The sequence below is a fragment of the Pinus tabuliformis genome, chromosome 2_1, assembly GCF_031772625.1.
Source record: "Pinus tabuliformis cultivar Carrire ecotype Pingquan chromosome 2_1, CPIR1, whole genome shotgun sequence".
In the NCBI taxonomy this organism is placed as follows: Eukaryota; Viridiplantae; Streptophyta; class Pinopsida; order Pinales; family Pinaceae; genus Pinus; species Pinus tabuliformis.
In genome coordinates, this window is record NC_142299.1 from 277,085,214 (window position 1) to 277,095,385 (window position 10,172).

Consider the following 10,172-nt stretch of genomic DNA (forward strand, 5'->3'; position numbering starts at 1 on the left):
GAAGAAGTTCAACAGCCACAGAAGGACAGTAATACTGATCTTAGTCTGGGGGCAAATACTTGTGTAACTGAACCAGTTCCATCTGTAACCGGTCCAGAGAGTTTTGTTCCTCAAACAACTGTCACTGTCGAAACAACCCCTTCTTCGGCACCAGAAATATTTTACGGACCTGACGATCTTCCTCTTCCACCTGGTTTGATTGCGATAGAGGAAATTGCAGAGGATCCGCAAGCAAGTACTCCAACCCATTTTGGAGTCGGGGTCACTCTATTTCCTTCATCAGAAGTTAATCCACCACAAGTGGAGGTTCCTGTAGAATCGCTAGGCAATCTATTGGATAGACTTAAAATGTCTGAACAACCGTCATCATCTAGGACTGTGTCAAATGACACAGCGACAACAGAAGCCCCTGCCGTCACTCCAACAATGTTTGCCGGCATACCATCTGTCCCAACTAGCTCACAACCTCTAGAAGGAGTCCACCAAGGGACTATTTCGACAGTATGGTCTGTTCCATTTTGTTCATCCGGAGTAATATCCGGCAACTCTTATGTTGAGACTCGCCAAATTGATCCATTTGGAGGTCAATTTGGGCAATCCAGTCCCCAAGGACAATCAATCCCCTTGAGTTCTGGATTGCTACCGTATGGGGGGCAGTATGCCCTTTCATTACCCCCTCCGGGAGGGTACTCATACGGGAGTTCACAACAGTATTCAGGTTATACTGGAATTACATCAAGTGGTTGGGTACCTATGCTACCTCAACAACCAAGGGTTGTATATTCTATGCAACAGTGTGTGCCTATGACGAAAATCCCAACCACACCGGCTATTGTAACAGTGTCACAAGTTCAAGCGATGCCTGTTGCATGTCAACCTCAGATTTCTCAGGTTGTAATGCAACAGCCCCTTGACCATGGGTCACAACCACAATCGCCAACTGGTGGGGCGACACAGGTCCAAATGGGTACAATTACCCCACACCTTGGTCCAACAGTTAGCATAGCACAACAGAACGTGGCTTCACAACCATGGCTGGTGCAATACCAACAACCACAATTCCAACAAGTGTACCAAGGTTCTGAGCAGCAGATCTTTGCGAACAGTGGACAACCGTATATCCAAAACGGTCAAAACCAACTACTTTACAGTCGTCAAGTCCACCAACCGTATCAGTCATACCAACATCAATTACATTATGCTGGTATGCAAAGGCCCACTACTCAAGCGATTCCATCGTACCCTGGTTATGCTTCACCTAACCTGAATCAACAGTTACCATTCGTGGCAACTTTCGAGTTACCCGATTTACACCGGTTAACCAACGATCTGATTGCTTATGCCCCTTGGTGGCCAATGATTCCTCACAAACTTCCATCTGACATTCCTAAATTCAATGGAAATCCAGGTGAAGACCCATCGAATCATGTGATGACTTTTCATCTGTGTTGTTCGTCGAACACCCTGAACGACGATTCGATAAGGCTTCGCCTTTTTAGAGGACATTGACAGGTCCAGCGGCAAAATGGTATATTGAATTACCTAGAGCCTCGTTCGACAATTTTAGTTCCCTAGCCACGACTTTCTTAACCCATTTTCAATTACCGATAAGGTATGAAATGGGAACAGAAATATTAACCAACTTCAAGCAGACAACTGCCACTCATATATATGATCATATACATGAATGGCGTTGTCATCGAAGGATGGTGAAAACATACGTTTCCGATCAGCTGTTAGCTGAATGGTTTATAAAATCGTTACTTCCTGCTATAATGGAAGATGTGGCGAAGGGGGGAGTCGTAACAGAGGAGCAAGTTATTGCCCGTGCACAATATCTAGACTTAGTATATACTCAGTCTGGCATGCTCTACGACAAAATACCTGACGCCCCTAGACCGGAATTTTCAATTCCTCCTCCTCCAAAATCCAATAGTGACTCTCATGCCGGTGATGGCGTGATTGGCATGGCAAACGCGAAATCGATAAATGCTTCGTCTAAGAAAGCCCGTAAGAATTCGGATGAAAATGCAAAAGAAGAAATTCTTGCTTCGGAAGTAAATGCCGTATCAGCAGATAAAGGCAAAGAAACCAATCAACCAGGAAGAAGAAGAAGCAAAACAAAGGGAAGAAGAAGAAACAGGGTGAGTCATCTCCTGTAAAGAATTCTTCGAACCCTCCTGGGAAAGGGAAACAAAATTATCCATGTCAAATATGCGATGATGAGGATCATTACACAAGGAATTGTCCATTCAAAGGTGAGTTTAAGAGGTTCTTTAAGAGTTCCCAAACCTCAGTTGTGTTAACTGATCCATTTCCCAACCCAGGTCAAAATCTGGTTGATAGTGGAAATGCTTCCCCGTCACAAGTGCTTATGTTGTCGGTTTCAAAATAGCAGAATGATGCTTTGATTTCGACAAGGAACAAAGATTACGGGAATCCTCAACTGTCGAATGACAAAGGTAAAGATCAACCAAGTAGTTCGACAACAACTTCGACAGAAGTTGTACCGCCCATCATTCCTGAATTAACAATAAAACCGCCAAAGGGAGTAGTACACAAATCGAAATTTAATCCTCGCACCAGGGCGGCGCAGCATTATAACATAGTGGAAGATTTGGCCCAATCGCCATCCGCTATGTCGACTCTTGAAGTATTACAAAATTGCCCATCCCAAAGGCACGCTTTGTTATCGGCTATTGGTGGGGTTGATCCTAAGGATTCCAATCTTGTATCCTTTGATCACAAAGGATACGATCCTCAGTTACCAGCTCAACTAGCTTTCCTTATTCAAGTGAAAGCCCTCAACAAAACTGTTCACAGAACAATTATTGATGAGGGAGCATCTACATGTATTATGTCGATGAGTTGTTGGAAAACTTTAGGATCTCCAACCTTGTCGTGATCTTCGACGACATTAAAAGCTTTCGACGGAAGGACTGATACCCCGTACGGTATCCTTAACAACTTGAAGGTTGAGCTGGGAGGAAAAACGGTAGAAATTGATGTTGAGGTCATCGATGAAAATCTTGACTACAACATCCTACTGGGCAGACCATGGATCTATGCCATGGCAGCTGTTGTGTCGACTTATTTTAGGAAGATCGCATTCCCATTTGAAGGAGGGATTATGGTCGTCGACCAACAGAACTTCCTCCCTAATGGTTCACAAGTTACAGGAAGCATTCCCATGATCCATGAGAGCAACCATTCGCTTCAAGATATCGGAGTAGGATTATTGAAAGACCCCACAATGATGGGAACCTTCGCGCTACCACCCCCTATTTACATAGGAAATATACCGTTTGTAGCAACCTGCAACATGATATCTTCCACGAAGGTCGCAAAAGACAGTGTCGACATGGATCATGCAATTGTTTTGCCCCCAAGCCCTTTAGAAATATTGTAGCAATCAATGTTTCAAGCATGGGAGGCGAACCCAAGTCAACGCTCGTCAAGCTTTTGGGTAGATAGGTCTAGAGAATATGGTAGCCCATTAGATCGTTGGTCGAAAGTACATGGGACTGACGAAGGAATCTTACAATCAATGTTCATTGAGGGGGCACCATGGAATGATCACCACCATCGTTCCCTTCTTCCGGAATATGAAGAAGATACTCAACGTGACCTTTATCACCCTTCAGTTTTTGAATTCCTAACAAATACTGTAAATACGGTGGATTCCGAGCGAAACCTATCCAATATTGAAGAGACTATAGCCATAAATATCTCGACTAAAACAAATGTTGTAGAGAATATTTATGTCGGCAAAGGTTGTTCCCCTTCAGAACTGGAAATATATAATGCTCTTTTTCGCGAATTCAGAGATGTCTTTGCTTGGTCATATGATGAAATTCCAGGCATTGACTTGAGTATCGTTGAACATGAAATTAAAATGTATCCTGATGTCAAACCAGTTAGACAACGGCTTCGGCAGGTGCACCCCAAGAAAGCCGCTGCCATTAAGGCAGAAGTTGAAAAACTTCTCCATGCTGGATTCATCTACCCGGTTCCTCTAACCGATTGGGTATCGAATATTGTCCCTGTTATGAAAAAACAAGGGACGATTAGAGTGTGTGTCGATTATAGGGATGTAAACCAAGCTTGTCCAAAGGACAACTACCCTACACCCTTCATCGACCAGATAATTGATGAATGCGCCGGATGTGAAATCTTTTCATTTATGGATGGATTTTCCGGGTATAATAAAATAAATATCTGCCCACAGGACCAGTCAAAGACTGCATTTATTTGTCCGTGCGGCACATTCGCTTATCGAAAATTACCCTTTGGTTTGAAGAACGCAGGGGCGACGTTTCAGAGGGCAATGAATTATGCCTTCCATGACATCAAGAACATCGTTCAACCTTATCTCGACGACCTTCCGGCTCATTCGTGAAAGCGGACTGATCATCCGCAACATTTAAGAGCGATATTTCTACGTTGCCGACACTACAAGATAAGACTCAATCCGCACAAATGTGTGTTTTGCGTTGGTTCTAGTCGTTTACTTGGCTTCGTAGTCTCTAAGGATGGGATTCGTCTCGACCCTTGCAAGGTTCAGGAAATCATTAATTTGCCTCCACCTTCAAATTTGCTTCAGATTCAGAAACTCCAAGGGAAAGCAAACTTTCTGAGGAGGTTCATTCCAAATTACGTAGAACTTGCTAAAGGTTATACTCGTCTTTTGAAAAAGGATGTACCTTTCGTCTGGGACCAGGTGGCGCAAGCTTCCTTTGATGCTCTGAAAGATTTTCTAGTAAAAGGATCATTAATGTACGCCCCGGACTATCAAAGAGATTTTAACCTGTATCTGGCTGCAGTGGATAAGACCATTGCAATGGTTTTAGTTCAAGAAGTCGATGGAATTGAACATCCTATATATTATTTAAGTAAAAGCTTAAATGATACAGAAAGTAAATATTCTTATGTTGAAAAACTAGTGCTTGCAGCTGTTCAAGCGATTCAAAGATTTCGACATTATGTCCTCTTTCGGAAAACTACCATTTTGTCAGATTGCAACCCCATGACTTATACACTGTCGCGACAGTTGCTGGGGGGAAAATATTCAAAATGGATAGCAATCCTTCAAGAGTTTGATCTGGAATTTGTAAAATCCAAATCAAAGAAAGCACTAGTTTTCGTAGAATTATTGTGCGATCTCCCATCATCTTCCAACGATGAAACATCAGAAGAGTCAATCGTGGACGAAAGTTTGTTTCTGATATCTACAAGCGATGAGTGGTATGGAGATATCATAGTTTATCTCCAAACCCAAAAATTCAGGCCTAACACCTCTCACTCTGAACAGAAACGTATACGATACCCAGCAAAAGACTACATGATCGTCGGTGATACACTTTACCGTCGTGGTATCGATACAGTTCTGAGGAGGTGCCTTACCCATGAGGAGGCCGAAAAAGCCCTGAATGAGTGTCATTCAGGCACATGTGGGGGGCATCAATCTGGATATGCAACAACACAAAAAATCTTACGAGCAAGTTACTTCTGGCCAACTATGTTCAAAGATTGCATAATCGCAGTCAGAAGTTGCCACGCTTGTCAAATTTTTGATAGCAAAACCAGAAGACCGCCCGCACCTTTACAGCCAATAGTTGCTGTTGGGCCTTTCGCCAAATGGGGCATCGATTTCATGCAATGTAAACCCACCTCGACCGGGGGGCATGGGTATATTATAGTCGCTGTTGACTATTTTACCAAATGGGCCGAGGCGATGCCTACATTGGATAACACTGGTGAAACAGCTGCCCTTTTATTTTTCAATCATGTAGTCGCCAGGTTCGGTGTACCACAGGCTATAGTTACAGATCATGGATCGCATTTTCGCAATCACATTATGGTCGAATTAGCTGCCAACCTAGGGCTATCTCACGACAGCTCTACCCCGTATTATCCGTAAGCCAATGGACAAGTTGAAGCAATCAACAAGGTCCTGAAGCGTATGTTTCAAAGGATGATCGGGGTTCATAAAAGAAGGTGGCACCTAATCCTGTACTTAGCCTTGTGGGCTTACCGAACGTCGGTAAAGAACGCGACCGGGTTCACACCTTTCCAACTGGTGTATGGCCTGGAAGCAGTCTTGGCAATCCAGTGCGAAATTTCGTCGCTTAAACTCGCAATTGATCTCCTCCCCGGAACTTCAGGAGAAGAGGCTCATTTCTTGGAATTAATCCAGTTGGATGAAACCCGTCGTGACGCCGCTTTGGCTAACGAAGCCCATAAGAAACAAGTCAAGGCGCAGTTCGACAAAAATGTCAAACCCCGTGTCTTCTCAGAAGGTGACTTGGTCTTACTTTATGACCAAGAATCCGATAAATTGGGAGCAGGTAAATTTAATTCCTTATGGATGGGACCCTATATTGTTAAAAAGGTGTTAGAAAAAGGAGCCTACGAGTTAATGGATTATGACAGAATTCCACTGGCGCGACCCCGCAACGGGTTGTACCTCAAGCGTTACTATGCTTAATAGTAACCTATATGCTTTTGTTGTATTTTGTTTTCGCTAAAGTATTTGTTCTGGTCAAATGATCCACTTTTTTTATTTTTGCACATGTCAAACCTTCTGGAGACATGTGTTGGATATGCCGACGGAGCGAGTCGTAGTTCGCGGAACCTATCCTCCGCAACCGGGGCCATTTTTGATCCAAGCGGCGAGTTAGTAAGTTTCAGAGGTGTATGTATTAGGCAATCAACGAATAACATCGCTGAGTATAGCGCGTTGATAGAACTACTCTCTGATGCCATCACACGTGGCATACGCTGACTAATTGTCAGGCTAGACTCACAGCTCGTAATACTACAACTCAATGGTATATATTCCGTTCGCAACCCAGCTATTTATCGCATGTTCCTAAGGGTTAAGATTTTGGAAAGACAGTTTGATTCAATTCAATACCAGCATATTTCCAGAAACATAAACACATTAACCGACTCATTAGCAAATTATGTGTTAGATAGACATTTGCAACATTTATAAAAGAGACACATCATCAATGATTGTACATATGGATCATATAACTCAACCAGAATAAAGCTCGAAAATCAAAATATATATAAGCTGTTCATAGTTCATACATAATGTTCGGTAAGCAAGACAAAATCGGTCATATGACCCAAAAACTCAAAATGATAGGGGGCACCCTAGTTTAGTGATGCTCATGATAGCACGTCACGGCCTGTGCAATCATGCGCAAGAGATGAGTCCATCGTCTAGGCACACCAGTAGTATGTCGTTGAAACTGTAAAGGTAACTCGTCAATCCTCACATCGGGAATGTCAAGTGTAAGGCTCTCAACCTACTCCTGCACAACTGTAAGAGTCTCTGCCACATCAAGGTCGCAGAGAATAACCCTCCCAGCAGTCTCCCCTGCTGGGGCAGCAACTGGCGCTTTCGGGCGAGCTGCTAGACGAACGGGACCAACATCTGCATGCACACATGAGTTTGATTAAAGTCTTGATAGAATAAAGCACAAGGACATTATAAATGAGAACAGTAAACAGTAAAATGGTCAAAGATTTTACCAATAGCGCCCCACTGTTCGCCATCCGGTAGCACCAAATCCAGATCACCTTGGAAATCCATGCCAACATATGGGTACTCAGAATAAACCATCTCCTGGCGCTCGAACCACCTGAAGAAGGTATCAGTGAAAGTAATCTGGGATTGACCGGCATGCCTAGACATGTGGTCAACCCATCTCTGCATGCGTGGCTCGGTAGGAGAAGGCAAGTCGAGTGCGATATACTGAGGCTGCATTACTGGTATTTTCTCCAAGGCAAAGGCAGTCAGAATAGAACCATACCCAAAGTTCTTCAACTTCCCGTCGTTTACCTTGGTCAATTGACTTTTCATCTGAGCAAGTACTGCATCACACCAGTTGAATACTTTCGGTTGGAGACACTCCAAGGCGTGCTGCACATAAGATCTGTTGGCAACATGTAGAGATGCGCTACCGGCCATCCTACCAATGGTATACAGAATGGACCTGAGAGACCTGTCGGTGATCTCACGGATAACAACCTTGCCGTCTCTACTCGGCTGGGAACCTTCCCTGCAATACTGGCAGACATAATCTCTCACAGAGTCATTCCCCTGGGACGAACCTGACAAAGAAATGGGGGCACCCCGCCTTGACAATCCAGTCAAGAAGTAAATGTCCTCTATGGTCAAGGGGATGGATTTTCCCCTAATCTAGAATACTTGGTTAATGGGATCCCAAGCATCAAGCATATACTGCAGTAGAGAGATCTGTGCTCTCATGCTAGAGATACGGAAAAACTTCAGCAGGCCACAGTTCCGCAACGCGTTCACCGTGACAGGGTCATGGAGGGCAATCATGTCCTCCTCTTCATGTTCTCATTCTCGCCATGTAAGGGACATTTTTCTCAAAGATCCCTGCAAAACAAACAAGAGAAGGAGTAAGTTCCTGAGTTTGATGAGAAACTGGAAAAATTTCATCAAAAAACTGTGCATAGAACTATTTTTCTGAGATTAACGCAGTTGGCAAGTGTCCTACCTGCATTGGAGGTCAAACTGCCTTAAGGCAGCTTGACATTCAGCGCAGGTTTCGAATGGACTGCCTGCGCTGATGCCAGAGCGCCCTAACAAAACCCCAGGGGCTCATGGGGGCAGGAAAACAGGCACAAAATGGGAAAAAGAAACCATGAAAAGAAAGAGCTAGAGTTTAGCTCCTACCTGGTCCAGACGGCGCTGAAAATCGTCTGCAGAATCTCCCGAAATCAGCTGGTGAAAATCAAGGGGGAAGAGGTACCTCCAGAGCTCCAACAAACCAAATTCAAATGAAATGGTAAAATGAGAGGTAAAAACAGCTTTTAATGGCTTTTTACATAGTTCAAAGCGAAATATTAGGGTTATAATCTCATTTTCATGCAAATATTATTCATTTCTAACAAAGTTTGTTGCAGCAATTGAGAATGCAGTACTATCCTTGAAAAGAGAAAAGCTATTTATGGTAAAAATCAAAATTTTGACTATATAATCGAGCAGTTTTAGCATAAAGTTCATGCTCGTTAAAAAATAAACGCAATATCCGAGCAGTTTTAACGCAATCTTCATGCTCGTTAAAAAATAAATATAAGCAGTGAGCAATGTTTCCTCCAGAGTTTAAGCTCATTTTTAACTAAAAAATGAACCTATCCCGGTAAATAACCGCTGTGATCGTAAATTTATCAGCCATAAAAGCCTTGGTCGTATTTGCACCTGCCACCTCCACTTTCCATTTGGCCGATCATTCACCTCCATATGATTGTTTACCCATTTTGAGGAACAACTGCGAAGAGTGATTTCACCTAGCCATCCTTGTGACACTGCCGTGATTGGAAAATTCCAACCTGTACCTAGAATCAGTTGCTATCCCTGTTTATCACTCGTTCCTCAAAAGACGAGTCTTCTTTAAGCTCTTTTCAACTGACTCGTAAAATATGAAAAGATTGCCGAGTTTTGGCCTTCCATCTCGTTAAAGGACAGGAAGAGCTATCCCTCCTCTAGATTTTAATCTTTTTGAACCTGAGCGATTATTGCACAAAAAGATCGAGCGCTTGTTTGGTTCGGCTCGTTAAAGATATCGAAAACTCATCCCTTTTGTATTGTTTTATACTTTTTTGGACTTAAGGGATTAGATGACGAAAAAGGAATTTTGGAGTTAACTTTATGTACCATTTCAGACTCTCTAAAAATGAAAAGGACCGAGTTATCCTTGTCGTTAGACTCGTTAAAATTATTAAATAGCGACAAACTTGTCTTTAGACGAGAACGAGTTTCACTATCGCTAAGCTCGTTAAAACATAGCGATGGGCTTGCCCGAAGGGCAGGTTATAGAACAAGCATATGTTATCCTCCTCAAGCTTGACAAAAATAAAGAGGTACTGGTCAGCAATGACTGGGGAAAAAATTGGGAAAAATCAAGAAAACTTTGATGGTAGCAGGTCGCTCTTGAACATGACACTTTTCCTCCATATCACATTCGGGTTGGGTTGTTTCATTCATCGGTCACATCACCATGGTCTTGCCATACCATCCATATTTGGGGTAATGCTACCGATCCATCGCATCAGTGTCACCATATGTTCAAGAGAAGTCGTTCAGAAAGAGTCAACCGGGTCCCATCCACTGCCATACATTATCCTTCATC